Source organism: Vidua chalybeata, chromosome 6 (assembly GCF_026979565.1).
Source record: "Vidua chalybeata isolate OUT-0048 chromosome 6, bVidCha1 merged haplotype, whole genome shotgun sequence".
NCBI lineage: Eukaryota > Metazoa > Chordata > Aves > Passeriformes > Viduidae > Vidua > Vidua chalybeata.
In genome coordinates this window covers 53,066,609-53,084,239 of record NC_071535.1, presented here as the reverse complement: position 1 = coordinate 53,084,239, position 17,631 = coordinate 53,066,609, and the positions used below count along the sequence as shown (strand labels likewise).

At 37.9% G+C, this 17,631-nt stretch overlaps 1 protein-coding gene across 2 annotated transcripts in view; it reads left to right on the top strand.

Moving 5' to 3' along the window:
* The window catches only part of NELL1 (neural EGFL like 1), a 291,050-nt gene that overhangs the window by 167,004 nt on the left and 106,415 nt on the right, over positions 1 to 17,631 (top strand). The gene's annotated exons all lie outside the window — the stretch shown is intronic.

Sequence of the window (17,631 nt, the reverse complement as noted above, 5' to 3'; positions counted from 1 at the left end):
GTCAGCTGCTGAATTAGCAACCATCAGATTGGTTTTGATATGACTTTTATCTGGGTACTTTCCACCAATGCCAGAGCATCCCTGCACTTAAAACTAAAATGCTAAAATGGTTAGTTAAGGATTGAATAAAGACTAGAAAAATGTACTGGAAGTGTTGGGCAAGTTAAACCTCGGCCTGTTTGTATTGAAGATCAACAAGTGATACCAGGGAGAAACTCACTGCAGCCTTTGATTACAGTAAATATGAATTGCAGCACAGACAACTTGAGTTTCCGAGAAGCCTGAGTACTGAACAGCCTTACTGTAATATTTTATTCTTATTATTATTATTTCATTAATTATATTTCTTTGAAATTGGGATGTTTGGATTAGTTAATAAAATCTATGTTTTCACACTGGTTTTCTTCATTTGCATACCTTTAATGTGCCAAAAACTCGTAGTAAAACTCCAACTGCATATTTATTAACCTAGTAATGTTGTAGTAATGAAATGGCACTAGAGAAATGTGATAATGTTTTTACTCTCAAAGTTCTATTGAAACTTGAGCTACTAGAATATATATTTTTGTATATAGAAATATTACATATTGTATATATATATGTTTAGTATACCTTGAATTGCACATGTAAGTGTAGTTATAGTTGCCTTTTTGAGATAGGTATGCATAGAAATACAGGGAAATGTGTTCTTATATTCTGACTAGGAAGCATAAATTGGAAAGATGACTGGAAATTATAGAAAGGGGTTTGCAGTTTAATAATTATTGAAGTCGCTAAGGACAAGAATAATCCAGCACTGCATGGAATAGTCATTACTGCTAACAAGCTACTATTAAAATCATCTGCATTTTAGTAAATTATAAACCACACAATATAAAGTACTGGTTTGATTTTCTGAGCCTGTGGTTCTGTGGTTACATGAGGTTTTCAGAAGTTTGGATGCTAATTGAAGAAATGTTCCCATTTTGCCCATGGTAGCAGAAACACCACTTCTGCCTCTTTTTTACTAAGTTCAACAGTGATATGTCATCACTTACCTGCCACAGTGTTTCTTTGCAAAAATGCTGGCACAAGGAAAGAGGTGTGAGCATGTCAGGACAGCTATAAACTGCTGTTGGCTTGTAGTATTTTAGGGCTTTATCTTCAGGCAATACAGACTGGAAAAACATAGATAAAAGTCAAGGTGATATTTTTGCTGTAATACCATCTGAAGATAAGGTAAATGTTTCTATTCTCCTTGAGACATCTGCAAGTGTTTTATAAATGTTTACATGTTAGAGATGTGTACAGACACAAAACAGTGGTTTCAACTACTACTGAAATAATGCATCTCTGTGGTTCAGTAGGAAATCTTATTAATATTGTTCGGCAAAACCATAAATGGAAAAATGATGGTTTTATGATGAGAGAAAAGGATTGGCTTTGTGCATGATTCTGCATTCCATTTCAACAATCTATTTTAGCAGTAGTTATAAAATGTAAAATCAGAGTAATGATCCTCTTTGGATTTAGTGAATAACACACTGATAGTCTTTATAAAAAACCCAGGATACTGTTATATTTGTTTTAGAAAAGAAAACATATTTAGTTGAATTAAATTGCATTTTGGACTACTGGCAAATACAACTCAATTACTCTGGCAGGAATTTGTGTTGTTTGTAATTTTTGTGAAAAGCACAGAGAAATAAAAAGGAACAGAAATAATATGGACATGAATATAGTGATTGCTGTGGATTTATGAAAAAAAAAAACAACCCAAATATTGAAGAGGAAATAGAATATTTAAAAAAACCCCAAACCTGTATAATCAGACAGTCGCACATCTTGACTAGCAAAAGATCCTGTGCATAAGGAATTCCATTACTGTAAATGTAGTACACTGGGCTGATTAATTAAAAACCAAACTGTGTCAAAGATGTGGAAACGGTCACGGAGGAGGGTGGTGCAGAAAGGGCACAGACCAAGACTTGAAGGCACTTCAGCATTAAAAGAGATACTGCCATAGTTTTAGTGACACCAAAAATGGAAAGAGAAGTGGAGATGAATGCAATAAAAACTCTACAAACACATAGTTCTTTATATGTAGACAGTGAGACAATAAACTAGAGACAAATAAGATTTCCTGTGGATACTCTCAATTTCACTTTAAGAAGCAAACTTGAGCATCTCAGGCAGACACTGAAATTTGGGTAATAGATGAGAGCAGAATGAAGCTGAGGTGAGCTCAAATGATAAGGCAGGACAATGCTGTGCCATCACCATCAGTAAACTGGACAGAACAATGGACCCAGAATCAGGTAGATTATATATTAGGATTTCTTCAGAAAATGGTAAGTAAACCAGAGATCCATTCTGGAAGAAATTACAGCGTCAAAAGCAGAGGACAGAGGTATACCTACTTGACTAGAGAGAGATTCTGATTCTACAAATTTGTTAAATAACCTTTTTCTATGAAGGAAACTTTGGAAAAAATAAAAAGAAGTAAGAGTGATTTGGGACATAGAAAATGTTATAGGTGGGTAGTGGAAGACATGTCATGCCCTTTTACTGGAATTCTCTAAATGAATTTTAGAATTCATAGGTAGGGGTAGAATAAATACAATTGGAGCAGTTTCACTAAACTTCAGGATAGGATGTAGTAGTGCAGCATTAAGGCTGCACTTCAAGTAGAAGGGAAAGGTGATATAAATTGGTTTAGCAACTGAGTGCTCTAGTTAAAGAGAGTTGTGGTAGGCAAGTGGTGGCTACTTGGTACAGCATGGTTTTTTGAAGTGTGCCTGTCAGGCTGGACCTCGTGGGAGTCAATGCTTAGTGGCAGCAGTTAGAGGAAAGAAGTTTCAGTTTCCTAGGACAGTTTTGGTTTCCTGGGACAACAAGGTTTATGAATAACTCATCATCCATAGACACGATTGTGTGTGTGAACATAAAACACTGTCATCTATGAAATGAGTAAAACTCACTGTCATGGCTTCAGCTGAAGAACCAAGGGTAGTGAATACAGATATAAATACCATTTCTGGACCTTAGAGGCTCTTGGTCTGTATTATGTTGTAGTGTTTCTGTGTGTAATCTTGACAGGGCTTGAATCTGGGAGGCTGGAAAATATATCAGGGGAGAATGTCCTTCTCTGCTTTTTGTCCTGATAAGTTCCAGTTCTGCTTGGCAGCCTTGCACCTCATGCTGTGGAAGTGACATGTTGAAGTAATATGTGCCATTTGTTTAAAAATAAAAGACTTTGTGCTCCGCAGTCTCCTCTGCCTCAGTGAGAGGGGAGGCAGAGAACACTTGCTGTGGAATGTACAGTCGTACAGCTTAGCAGAGTTTATTGTAGAACTTGTGCTCTACAGCACATCATAAGGTTTCTTAAAGTAATTGATAGCATTTGGGATGAAATACCTTAAATAAGCCCCACCCATCATATTTTACCAGGAACAATATGCAAGTTGCCATCCAGGTTTTGTTGCAATTAGCTGTTTTCTTTTGTACAAGGAGATTTAGATGTAGTTAGTATACAAGCCTTGCCCTAACTCTTGGTATTTTGTTGGAAATGTTTGTTTTAAAGCATAAATTCTACCCACAGACATCCTTATACAGTATCAGAAAGATAGAAGTGTCCTTGAACATATTCAGATGCTAAACAGGAGCAGTTGTTCAGAAACATGGACGAGGTGTGTTTGCTACTCTTTCTCATGTAGATTTGTCGTGGAGAATGAACAGAAGTCTAGCACTTAATCAAGTGCAAATACTGTTCACTGTACTTTCATATTTTGCATGTACAATCTGTCTAACAGGTATATTTAGTGTGCTATTAACATCTCATTTAGTGGTTTCTACTGAGGTGCAGATTTATTGGAATGATTAAATGAGGTGGATTTAGTTACAATCATACACCATAAAGCAAATGTATGCAATATGATTGATGCTTGGGCAGAAAAACATCAGGTATTGTGAAATAAAAATCAAATCAATGTTTATTCTAATTAATATTTAGGCTGTATAATAGCTTACTCTGCCAGAGCATAGACTATGATTATTTTTCCCCTGTTACATTTTTCTGCAACATTACACAGGAAACACTTAAGGGATTAAAACTCAATATATGGTGGAGTCTTAAAGACTAGAGCTTTTATTTCCTTATAAGTGACTCAATTCTGGTGTAATCTGGAATTTGGTTTCTTAATTGCACTGTGGGTCCTTATGTATTTTTGCTTTGGGATGTGTGTTTAGAAGCGAGCTTGTTACTGGTGGACTTACTGGTCACTTCAGGAATAAAGTACTTGGACCTGTATATAAAAAGCAACCAGATTTTGAATAATTACTCTTATTTTTTATATGGCAGTGGGGATAATCATAGGAAGTCTTTATTCATAATACACATAGAATGTTTCCTGGCAACAAGAGTACATCTCAGGCTTAACAATTGCTTCTGTTTGATGTCAGTCAATGAGTTGCCCTCTTTTACATTGTTTTAATCACAAATTATAATTGTGTGGACATGTTGCTTTAGCCAATGGCACTTTGAGAGCTGTCTTGCACTGCTGTTTTCTTTGTCTCAAAGCAGGTATTTTTATATTTCTTAGTCTGAAATATATTTAATAATCTGAAGGATGTGTCCATGATAGAAGTTGTGTATCTTCCAAAGTGTAGGCAGTATAGTGATGGTGTAGTAAACAGATGATTAAAGATAAAATAATTTTTATCTGTTATAGAATTTCTCCTGATAGGAAAAATACTCGAGTACTTTTAGTAAGAGCTAAAGAAGAAAAAAAAAAAATCATTCTCTTTGGTTATTTTTGTACTGAGTCTGCTTTTTTGTGTCCCTTTTACACTGACATCAGCAAAGCTAAGGTAGATTAAATGTCAGCAATGGGAGACAGTGAGACGTGCTCATATCTTGATACTAAAGCATATCAGATCACTCCTACTGCCTATTAGGTTTATGTTTTTTGCATGCAGGTGTATCTCTTGGAAGTGGAGTTGAAAACCTTTATGAAACATTGGGGTGTGTTATGAATAAAATGTAGGCCAAGATGGAAAGAAAAAAACATGACTTTCCCATAGCCTTGGAATTTTTTGTGGCTATAAGGCTTCCAATGGTTGGTGTGTCTTATTATGGCTTTAATTGCTGTTCTGTTGTAATATTCACCAGTCTCATGAAAGAATATGTGAGTTTTGACTCATGCTGAGATGTTTAGCTTCATTCTTCACAGTCTTGAGCTTTGAATATTTTTTTTATAGCTAATATACAGTGAATAAATCACTGCAAAAGCAGGCAAGTGCATTCACCTGCATTTTAGTGTCACATGGCACACGATGAAAATGCCATGGTAAGTGTAAGACATTGGGATAGTCACAATTTTTGCGTGAGGCATTCTACATATAATTGATTTAATAATTTTAAACCAGTAGGTATTTGTACAGCAGTGCAATTAGAATTATGATAATTTTTTTTCATTCTAAAACTAGCATGGCTAGACACAGACTCAAGACAGCATTATTGAAGCCACTAAATTTTCTGTAGTCCTAAATCCATTGTACTAATGAAAATGAGAATTTGAAATTTTAATATAAGAATCTTTGTATTTTTGTTCATGATTAGATATTTATCAAATGTGGTACAGTCATTGTAATGGCTATGTTGGTGTTTGGATTTTGAATTATATAAACTCACTTTGTAAATTTGCCACGTACTTTTTAAACTCATTCTGGTGTTGCTCTTAGCTTCATTGCATAGATTAAGTTGTGTGAGGTGTTGAAATTCAGATGTAATTATTTTTGTATCTGTTGGATTTGTGTGAGTAGGTCTTGGAACTGAGGGGGCTACTCCCCATCTGTTTATGCTGCTGGGGAGGAGGAGCTAAAGCCTGGGAAGGAGTGACGATGGGGGGAAAGATTTATTAAGGTTTATTTCGTTTCTTGTTATCCTTTGATTTTGTTAGTAATAAATTCAGTTAATATCTGCAGCTTGAATCTGTTTTGCCCATGAAGGTATTCAGGGGGTGATCTCTCTCTCTCAGTCCTGATCTCAACCCATGAGCCCCTGGTTCTATTTTCTCTCCTCTGTCCAGAGAGGCAGTGACAGAGCAGCTGTGGTGGGTGGGTGCCTCTCAACCCACTGCATTGTACTGAGAGCCAAGCTCTGCACACCCAGCAATGTGCAGCCCTCTTTTACAGCCTCTCTAAGGGCACAGTGCTTCCTGGTGTTCAGAGCCTGTTTTCTGCATGAGATTGTTCAAGGTGATTTAGAATGCACATCAGATATAGAAATAGCTCATTTAAAACCCATGATTCACGTAACTTGTCAGAATCCAGATCCTGATCTCTTTGCTGTCACAGATTTTCTCACTGCTGTAGATTTATAACTAATTTAAAAGGAATGTAGCAGTGATTTGTGCTTGCTGGAGAAGTGGTCCAGTCCGGAGAACTGTTGTATCTGTATAAAAGGAAGGAAAAGGTATAGTTATGTGAAATATTTTGAAACTTAATCTGACAGGTTTTTCTGTCTGTATGAGTAACTGCAAAGAGCTCAGCAGACCTAGTCACAAGTGCTTATGAGGGTTCCTAGGTTTACATACTAAAGTGGAGAGTCTCTTGTTGACTCAGTTGCTTATTGTCTGCTATTGCTTTGGTTTTCATTCATTGCTTTCAGCTCACCTGTTCACTCTGGGGTCATGGTCCTGTGCAGCATGCACAAAAGAATTGCCAGGTGATGACAAGTCAACAGATATGTTTCCCACAATCTCCTGGCCAGTAAAACTGGGCTGTGTAGAAGCATGAGACTATTTCACTATCCACTGCCTTCTGTTTTAAGAGCATAGTTAATAAAAGCAAAAATGTGAAGGTGTTAATTGAGAATTAATTTCTGCTCTATTGTAAAAGCAGGTGAACCCGGTGGGAAGAAATGATGATGTCTGACTCCAGTTCAGAAGGCTGAATGATTTCTTTGTTATAACTATACTATAATACATTAATATACTATTTAAAGAAGATACTAAAACTACAAACTTACTTGTTCTAACTACCGTATCTAACTCATTCACAACTTGTGACCCTCTTCGCGAGAGTCCAGACACAGGTGGACTTGATTGGCCATCAGGCTCAAACAATCCTCACCAGAATCCAATCAAGCAATCACCCCAGATAAACAATTCTCCAAACACATTCCACATGAGAAAAACAAGGAGCAGAAATAGAAATTGTTTTCTGTTTCTTTCCTCTGTGTTGCTCTATGAAAAATCCTGAAAGAAAGAAGAATGTCCCTGCGACATTGCTCCATACGTTGTACTCATTTTCTACACTGTGTTTGAGATCATCTTAGTCAGTAACTCCTGTTTGCAGCAGATATATCTCCTCCCAAGCTGCTGTCACCAAAACATTGAGGGGCACAACTTGGAGCCTCCTGAAGTCAAGATGCAGCTTTCTAATGCTACTGGAATGGTTCATTTGTGTTATACAACCTCATACTTTTCTTTTTCTTTCTGTAGTGTTGAAATCTAAAATTATCAATCATTAGCCTTCAAACACATCCTTTATTGAAAGAACTCATTCTTTGTGCTCTACTGCTTTTTTGACAGGAGAGCAATAGTTGCCATGGACAGTGGTTTGGTCAGCAGTACTGACTGCCCTAAACTTGTAATCCTTATGAGTGAAACCCTCTCTGTTTGTATCTGTGACTCTCCTGGCCTGCCCTGCGAGCTTGAAATACAGTTATTTGGAACAAAGTACGTATTTTTTTGATGGTGGCTGAGAAAAATCAGTTCATTAAGAGCATCTTGAGATACATCATTGCACAAAACCAATTGCAGCGTGGGCTTGGCTCAGAGCAGCAACTGGAGCACAATGCAATAGCAGTGCAGAGTTTCCTCTCTTGTGAAATCAGTTACAACCATATGTACAACCATGTCAGGATTCATGTTTATGGAATAAGCACATTAAAAAACAAGGAGAGGCCAAATGACATGCAACTATTTCTACTCCCTATAGAACATGACCAAACAATTTTGAAAACTGAATATAAATATCTTACTCAAATGTAAAATAAGGGTCTTGCAGTTGTTGGTTGTGGCAACAGTTTTTGGTAACACTGTGCTGACACCTTAGTGCCAAAGAAAATATCTTTTCACACAGCACATAATTAATCTGGAGAGTCCTTGATCACAGGGTGGTGAGGATGGTAGACAGAAAAACTGCTGTATGTATGAAGAATAGCCATATTTGGTTTGAGAAGGGTGATGAGTAATTTTTATTCACCAGATCCTTTTCCTGTTCTTCTCCTTGATGTTAGTTTTGGGCTAATGGGCATTCTGAAATAACACGGTTGATTGAATTTTATATTTTTCTTGATGGAATTATTATTAGAGCAATCTCTTTTGGGTGAGGATAATATTTATGTGTGATCTATTTGTACAAAAGTTTTTGGAGGGGCTATTCTTTGCCATAGCAGTTGAATAGACACCGTCCAGAAAACTCTTTTCAGCCTCCTCTTCCTAATAATTTCCCCCACTGCAATACATCAAAGTAAAGCCATTAAGTGATTTGTCAAATGCGACATCCATGATTGGTACCTGATCCAGGATTCAGACTCTGTTCCCAGTCTGACAAGTCTGGTCTTAAACCACTGGGCTGTGATTTCTCCATGGAAACTATCAAAATCATTTTTAAAATACCTAAGGAATCAAGCAGAAAGATTCCAAAATCAAGCACTTGTGAATATGTAAAATTTAGGTAACCTATTCAGTGTTCAGTCACGTGCATACTGTCCATGCTAATAAAATCGCAGGTGTTGTGAGATTTTTGATCCCTCTGTCTCATTCAGTGGTATAGACATGTATATTCAGTATAGACATGTAAATCAGTGAAGGAGACAAAGTCCTGAAAGGATGTGTTCTGTGTTTATTGTTTTTATTGTTCCTTGTGTAACCCTATTTCTGTTCATTACTGTCCCAGTATTTGTACTGAATTTAAGATATAAGCAGGTCCTTTAGAAACCAGTATAAACTGTTTTTATCAAATGCTAGCAGTGGAGTGAACATACAGGTTGTCTGCCCTTGCACGAGCTCGCTGGTGTAGTGCAGTGATTTAGTTTGAGCAGTTGTTCAGGTGTTCAGGCCTGTGGCTCTCGCCCTCACATTTTCCCATGACTTGAGGAGTAAGATATTACTCTGTGGTTTTGACATTGGTGGAGGATGTGGGGAAATGGGGCTCAGTCCCAGGTTCCCAGGTGAGTGTATTACACTTGACTTTCCTTTCTGCTGCTCCTGCAGACCTCGTTGTCTTCCCATTCCCTCTGTTCCCCAGCTGGATCTTTCTGCTCTTTATTTGTCCTCTCCTGGCTCAAGCACCATTTTGAAAAATGATGAATGCTGTAAGATTAACAGTGTGTGATTAAACATTTACAAATTGAGTTTTTTTCACAGATATAGGAAAAAGCATATACTTCAAATTTCTTGTGCCAAGGTGGGGGTCCTGGGCCAGGACCCAAAAAACAAAAAAAAAAAACCCAACTACCTGTTACTTATATTGAGGAATACATGGATATTTTTTCTACAGTGCTGTTTCTGGTAGATACTAGAGAAGAAACTTACTACAAACTGTTTACTTGACCACATTACTGAAAATGGTATTTTATAGTAATAACGCTTAGATTGCCGTATATGCAGGTATGGCTCACTTTGTGTGAGTTACATTAGTTGACTTGCTAGTTTTGGAGATTGCATTTATTTTTTGAACACTGGGAATGGCAAATCTGGAAGCTGTGCAGGATGTTTGATGGGACAATTTGCATCTTTTTATCTGGAAAGATTCTCCAGTTCAGCTGTTTCACAGTGGTGCTGGTGTTTTAGCCTCTGCAACATGCTGAAAAGTTGAGGCACCCCTGTGTGTGTATGGAGCTCTTACCTAAAGTGTTCAACAATAAAAATAATGAATGTGGCTATGGTAAGTGAGCATATGCTAAGTACAAGACTAACAGCACGTTTAAGCTCTATACTCAGAATGGTACCTGAAAGAAATGTTGCAATGAAAAACAATCTATTCTGGAACCTACTAAAAAAAACCAACAAATTATGCTTTGAAGATTTGTATCATCAAAATGAATTACTAGGTGAATTCAGTACACAAATTACAAGAATAATGTGAATTAAAATAGCTCGAAACACATGATGTGCAGAGGGAATTAGAAGTTAAAGTAAACCAAACAAAAGTGGGAATTGAAGGTGTCCTGCTTTTCAACATAATTTAAATTCAATCATCCAAGAGTAAAAATGAGCAATTTGTATGTCATAAAACCTAAGAGATTTTATGTAAGTATTCCTGAAGGGCCAGAGCTGTGTGACCTGTGTTGTTATCCTGTCAATAAATACTCACACCACTTAGTGTGTCACCTTGATGGTGCTTGCAGTTTTTCTAGCCCCCCTCCACCCCTCTTTTCTTTTCTTTGGTTGTGACCATAAGGAGGGAAATTGTCGATCTGGATTTTTGAAGCTAAATTTTAAAACTATTTATTTATATGACTTTATTATACACTGGCACATCAAGCAGGGTTTGAAATTTTAAAATTATGTAAAATTCAGAAACTTACCTTCTGTCTTTCAAAAATGTAAAACAGTACACATCCATACCTTTGTGCACGTCCATCTTACCTGTCTTCCTCTGTAGTCTTTTAATTATGTTGCAGCCTTGAGGGTATAGATTATGGGATGCATTTGTTGCCACTGATGAACAGACTGAATAACTGTTCTCAACAGTCACTTGTACTATGAAAAAGTCTCCACCCATTCCCTTGAGCTTATGATTTCACAGTGTCTGATGGCTTTGTGAAGGAGCTGCTATTAGTGGAAAGCCCTGGGATGGAAAAAAATGGCAGCTGGGTGTGAAGCTGCTGGAACACTTGCAGAGTTTAAGTAGGCAGTATCCATTCCCCTGCACTGATTGTAACGGTTTGCCGATGCTCATTAATATGCCACTTTTATTATCAAGACACATGGTTGTACTTTTTCCTGACACCCATTATTCCTCCCTCTGAACAGAACAAAGGAAACAATAGTTGTCTGATATTGCCATGACACATGTTATTTCTCAATAAAAGATGGAGGCAATCAAATCAGTCCTGCATGCACAGCACAGTGTTCCCTTAGCCTTCGGAGAGAGGCAAGTGAGACAATTGTTAATGTGGTAATTTTACACCTGACTGAGCAAGGTATGTGTCTAACTAAAAGTAAGTGATTGACTCCAATGAGACTACTTATGTAATTAGGCACTGAGTTTTTCCGTTTCATGCTGAATATGCTTTGCTGTGTTTATATCATACACAGAATAAACACAGACAACAAGCATTCATCTTTCACTGTGGGTATCAAGGGCAGGTTGAATTCATAATTTCTGAAGAGAGAACTGAGTAGCCACATCCACCTATTGCTTGTCTTTGAATCCTTGGCAAATAGAGTGGGCTTAGAAGAAGATTTAGAAACTAATTTTCAGTGACATCACAGAGAAGTAGTTGAAGCCAAAATAAAAATGAGTGGGAATCTATAAGTAATTGCTAATGGTTATTGCCAAGTGATTTTTAGTGCTCCATTATTTATTTATAGTTCTACTGCTCTAAAAGCCCTGAAATTCAGAAATAGCTCAGATGTTAAGGTTTCATCCACTCAGTATTTGTGCCCCTTGCATTAAGTGTTCATCAGGTGAAAGTAAAAGAATCAAATAAGCACCTGCACGCAGCTGGAGTAGCGAACAGGCAATGTACGTACCATCTTGTGGCCACTCGCTGTAACCACTAGTCCTGCAAGGGGATTTGATTTTTGGGTAAGAGCAATTTGTACTGTTGAAATGTATATATAATATTGGTTGCTGCATGACACTGTCACTGTATGCCATAGCTGCCATGGGCAGTGAGTATGGACTGCTCCACATACACCAATCTGAGCTCCTGGTGCAGCAGCCAGCCAGCAGCACGGCAGCCCTCCTGTCCTGGGAGACATCTAGGGTGGGTAGAGCCCGCAGTGATGGATTAAATGAACTCAACAGACATCTTGGAGGGGTGGCTATTAACTATAGAAATTATACCCATTCTTTTGTGTGTATATATATATCTCTATCTAATTAGAAGATGTAGGATATGGGCATGACATAGATGGTACAGAGTAAGAGCTGGTTAATATCCTGATTCTAGCCAGGATGGGGTTAATTTTTACAGTGGCCAGGAGGGGGCTTGGCTAGGACATGAAGGTTATTTCATACCAGCTCACATCATTTTCTGGGAATGGGGGAAGGGGTCCCTTCTGGGTTGCATAGTGGGATATTTCAATTGGGTTTTCCATGGAGGTGAGCACTCGAGTATGAATTGTTTGTCTCTTGTACTCTTCTATTAATATTATTGTTGCTACTGTTCATTTTCTTGTCTCATAGCTGTTCCCAGTAAATTGTTCTTATCTCAATCCATGATCTTCACCTTTTGTGCCTCCAGTCCTCTTCTCCATCCTGCCACTGATGAAGGGGAGAGTGAGTGAGCAGCATGTAATTTCAAGTGTTTCAGTGGAAACATTCATTGGGGAATACCATTCCTAAACCTTTACTAAAGTGATGGAATATAATTTTTAGATGTAGTTACTGAAATTCTGTCCACATGACATTTGAGGCATGCAGGCATGACATTTGAGGCATTTTTTAAAATTTATTTTATTTTCACTCCATTGTTTTCCTTTGTGTATTACTTCTGCCAGTGTTCCTATTGGTCTGGTTGTCTATTGGTGAGAGTTACACCTCGTGACAGTGTAAGGTACACCTAATGCGTGAAATTTGTTACATGAAAAAGAGGGTAATTACATGTCACTGATAAAGGTAGATGTTAGAAATTTGTAAGCAGTATTTCTTTGTGCCTTGTACTTGAAACTGAAGATTGCACATTAAACAGAAATATGATACATATCTTGAAATACGATTTCAGGTACTTCTATGATGTGTTTCTAAGGTCTGAACTGCATTTTTTGTATGTGCTTCAAAGTCTTTTATATTGCTGTGTTCCAGCAGTTGGTGAGAAATATACTGGCCTTCAGTGCAAATAAACTGCACTGTAGAATGTAACTAAACTTAACATTAGCAAATGTGGTATTTTCATCTGGATATAGTTACTTGACTGTTATTTAAACCTTAATGTCCTTCTGACCCCATGACCCTGATAAACCTCATAAATTGTCTCCAAGGTCATACCAGACAGGTCCAGTCAGACTCCATCTCTTCTAGATAGGCATGCTAGGAGCATGCTAATGAGGTAATACATGAGGACAGTCTCCTCTTGCCTCAAGAATTACATTCGACAGATGATACGTCACAACTGCTACAAGAACTTAGCCTGTTACTTCTCATGAAATTTTGCAGGTATCCTGAGAAAAAGCATCTTCATCAAAAAATTGTTCATGCCACTAAAGAATGTATGTACTCTTTTGACACTTCCCACTGTTTGCTTGGAGCACGCTGCAGTGCTGAAATGCTCTGCAGGACTGCTTGCTCTGGAGTGTTACGGGTTGCATCCATGGGCTTTGTCTTAGCAGCTTCAACATACAGCAAAAGCAATATTTATCTGCACTTAGCTGTGCCACTTAAGCACTTCTCTCATCTACAGACTGTAGGAGCATGAAAATTTAAGGGAAGTTATTTTAATCATACAGCTGGAAACACGCTAGTTTATAAACATGGAGTGGATGGAGGATGCTGAGCTTGGTGCTTGTGCAAGCAATTGTTCACATTTTTGTAGATAGTGACATTTGTTCATGGGGACTGTTGTATGCACATTCAGAGGCTTTAACGTGGCCTTTTTAGTGTGTGTAGCCATCAATGGTTGTAGATGTGGAAATGTCAGAAAAGTGTGAGGTCTTATTAGAAAGGAGGAAAGTGGAAACTTTTATGCAATGATACTTGAATTCCACTTTCACTCACCAAAGACACAACCAGAGAATGTTTTGGGTTAGAAGCGTCCCTAAGAATCATCCCATTCCACCCCCTAGCCATGGGCAGGGACTCCTTCCACTATCCCAGGTTGCTCCAGGCCCCATCCAACCTGGCCTTGAACACTTCCAGGGATGGGGCAGCCACAGCTTCTGTAGGCAGCCTGTACCAGGGCCTTGCTATGATCTAAGAAGGAAAAAAAGGCATCACTGCCTTTAGTGTCATATCTTGCTGTTTGCTCTTTGCTACTTAAAGCAAAGGGTGATATCTTGAAGATTCATTTCTTTGCATTTGGTAACCTGCAGTCAATATAACACTTTCTGTCATGTTTCTGCTATTATTTTTATGCAATTAAGGTGCCAATGTAATTGCCAGAATTATTGTTGAACCCAGCCTACCTGCCTTTTCATGAAAGTCAGGTTAGATCATCAACTTTATTCAGTCATGTTAGGTATTTCTCATTAAACTATAATAATGTGAACTCTTTTCCAGTAAGTCAGGTGAGACTTTGTCATGAATGTATGATAATTATATTGGTGATAGATCAAATAAAAATATCTTCTGTTAGCAGGGTTATTTGCATTTCACTCGTGATGTTGCGTAGCTGACATGAAATCTCTTTTGGTTTTATTGCCTTATTTCAAGGATGCAGGGAAGTGAATACTGGGTATAAAATGACATGAAGACAAACAGATCTTGTAAGTTTGAACCAACACAAACCTTAATGGGATTTTTTTTCCCAAGCCCAAAGTCAGTGCAGGCATTTGGAAGGTTCAAATCTTATGCTCAGCAGATGTGGATCATATTTTTTTATATCATTCTGCAGTTCTGCATTTAAACAACACTAAAAGAAGCATTTATTAATGTTTTCTTTTAATTTTTCACTGAGACATTTCCTGTGCTTGTATAGATATGATACATTGATAACATATTCTGTGGAATTTCTGTGTTTGGCAAATTTTTCAAAACACAGCTTTTGTGGTGGTTTTTGTAGAATCATAGGTTAGGAATCATTTGTAGAATCATTTAGGTTGGAAAATGCCCTTAAGACCATTGAGTCCAACCATATGTGGTTGCAGTGAGGATGATGATGCCTTAGGTTTTAGCTTTTATATTTTTAAGATTCTGTACTGCTTTAGTGTGTAGTTCTGAGCTTCGTATTAAGGGATGGTAAGTTCTCTTCACAGAGTAGCTAGACAAAACAATTCCTTTCCTAGCTTGGGACCAGGGACAACTAAACCAAATTTCAGGCTCAAGAGCATAAACAGTGTGGGCTGAAGAGAGAAAAACAAGAAGGATGGGACTTCATAACCTAAAGCTATAACTGGACAATTAACACCAATATGCTAATGGACCAGATCTTATAAAAGTGTGAGACCTTGTGACCGCTCGTCCATTTTGTGACCATTTTGGTTCATCTTGGGTGTAGCCCTGGCTGGGCTCTTGTACTGCCAAAGGCAGATCCATTGAGGCCTTTTAGTAAATACCTACTTTATTCTTTAACTCTGTCTAGCCTCTGTTCTACATCAGCCTTCTCAAGGATCAGTGATACTGAACTTATCTGGTCTGTGAATGCAGCCACATGGATGTATTGCCTTTGTGTTCATCCCTCTTTTCCCTGTTACTCCTTTCCCATCTGGGTTGTGTGAGTTTTGCCCTGGCATGGCACACTGCTGAGCTGTTTGGTCCCTGTATGTTCTTACATAATGTGATCAATATTGACTTGATAAATATACAGGGAAGGGAGAGTGGAGCAAGTTCAGGCAGAGTCAGGAGTCTCCCCTGCGCTGCACTCTGCGCTCACTGAGTCGATGGGATTGGTCGGGTCAGAGCTGTGTGCTCTCAGTGCCTCCGCACATGGAGTGCGTTTCCGTATGCAGAGGCATCGGGGCTATATTTTGTACAGATCATTGTCAGTATCTTGGAATACCAGTTAATAAGGACATAGGAGCAAGAGTGTTGCTAACTCCTGTTACTGCCTGCAGCCATCGCCATGGCATGAGGGCTGGTGAGAAGCAGGTGAGAGAGCGGCTCAAGGAAATAATGCAACGCAATTGTCTGTCTCCCTTCTTGTCTCATCTTTTCCTTCCTGATTTTAATGATAGAGCCAGTGAACAGGCTCAAGCCTTTGGAGTTTTAGACTTCGGAGTTTTAACTTTGGAATTAGAAAAAAAAATTGTTACAGACAATCCAAAATTTTTTTTCTTTTTTCTTTAATTTCTTTCTGACTTCCAAATTGTTGCCATCATTGCTCAGGAGCTGCTGCTGAACGGGCAGGACCTGTGGACTGTCCTGAAGTGTCCTTTAAATTGGTTGATAGAACAGCCAGTTAACTGAGTTGTAGAGCAAGGGTTTTGGGTTTACTCTGACGCAGAATAGAAGTATATTAACTGTTTTAGTGCATTTTTTTTTTTGAAGAAGCATATTAAGGTCACTTTTTCTCCCAGGTCTCCCAGATGGCAACATGAAATGTTACTTTGCCACCAGGACAGCATTTCTTTTGCTGTCATCCGATGCTGAGGGTTAGGCAGGCTTTTCAGCTGCTTTGGTAGAAGGATACCTCCATGTATTTGGTTTATTGATTTTTGAAAAAACACATGCTGTGAAATTAAATGAATGGTTAAATACTAAACTGTTAGGAAGAAATGTCCCTTTAGTGTCTCTTAGATTAGAATTTATCAGGAAAAATGCTTCCAATTTTGAATTCAGGATACCACCACAGACAATTATTTAAATTTTTTTTTTTTTTTTCTTTGCTGGTTGATCTAGTGTGAACAAAGTCTATATTGACAGTCCTAAAGGCAGAAGTCCTCATCTTGGTTTATATATAGTGTAACACTGACTGTAAGAAGGGAAAGCGCTGTTCCCTTGGCAAGGGGCAGGCTGTAAACTCCAGGAGGTGAAGCTTCAATGACTAGCTGCAGACATATGAAATATGGTCACTTATTGCCACTGTTATTTTTCTAAGTTTTTTACTGGGCCAAGGAATACTGGAGTATATGGATTGCTTTATTTTTGCAACCTGTTTTAGTATTAGTGTCTTTGTCTTCCAATATACACGAACCTTTGTCTATCTCATGCATTTTCATCTTTGGTTCTTCACCCTCTTTCCAGACAAGAAACTTGTAAATATTCTGCTTGGAAACATATATTCCAGAGTTCTTTGCTACAAAAACTGGTCACAGAATGTCAATTTTACACATTCAAGAAATATAATTTTTCTCTTATGCTGATTATTTCTTTTTCAACATTAGAAGCATCTCTAATTGTGAACTTTAAATAGGAGTACAAGTGTGGCCAGCTTGTACAGTGAGAAAATGTTTAATTTCCAATTAAGTACTGGGGTAGCAATGCCTTGTGGGCAGAAAGGCAAGAGGGGAGAGGAATTTGTCAGTGGTATTTGCTGACCGGGTGATTATTAGCAATAGGAAATACTGAAACTTAATTAGAGTTTCTGATCTGGAACAGTGTATTAGGTTTAATTATGTCTGGAAGTCTAAGTGTAATATTTTACATTTTTCTTTTAATTAAAATGCATGAATGTAAGTAGAAAGCTTTTAAGTTTTACAGACTGGGAAGACCAAGAGCAAGAAATAACTACATCTTCTATATAACACCATATTAAGAAAAAAGCAAAACCAAACAAACTGGTGGTAGAAGCTGAGGAAGCTGGAAGAAAGGTGAGCT